This window comes from Etheostoma spectabile, chromosome 7 (assembly GCF_008692095.1).
Source record: "Etheostoma spectabile isolate EspeVRDwgs_2016 chromosome 7, UIUC_Espe_1.0, whole genome shotgun sequence".
In the NCBI taxonomy this organism is placed as follows: domain Eukaryota; kingdom Metazoa; phylum Chordata; class Actinopteri; order Perciformes; family Percidae; genus Etheostoma; species Etheostoma spectabile.
Window position 1 is genome coordinate 21,159,079 of NC_045739.1, and position 228 is coordinate 21,159,306.

The 228-nt window shown below is 36.0% G+C and overlaps 1 protein-coding gene across 1 annotated transcript in view; it reads right to left on the minus strand.

Moving 5' to 3' along the window:
• LOC116691877 (scavenger receptor cysteine-rich type 1 protein M160) overlaps positions 1 to 228 on the minus strand; it is a gene marked incomplete in the record, with an annotated part of 22,767 nt that overhangs the window by 16,272 nt on the left and 6,267 nt on the right.

The window sequence follows — 228 nt, forward strand, 5'->3', positions numbered from 1 at the left end:
CTGAGTCAGTTGCATTGTTTTTTAACCAGGGCAGCAGCTTTCAGATTACATTATGTGTTTACATAATTGCAAAATCCTTCTCCAATCTCCAATCCAGTTAGTTTTTTTTAAATGATATCAGATTAGTGAACCGAATGTGCCTTTGGAACATTGGATGAATGGTTGTTGACAATAAGCAATGTAGATATTGCATTAAATATCAGCCACCCACTCAGATCAGCTGGTATT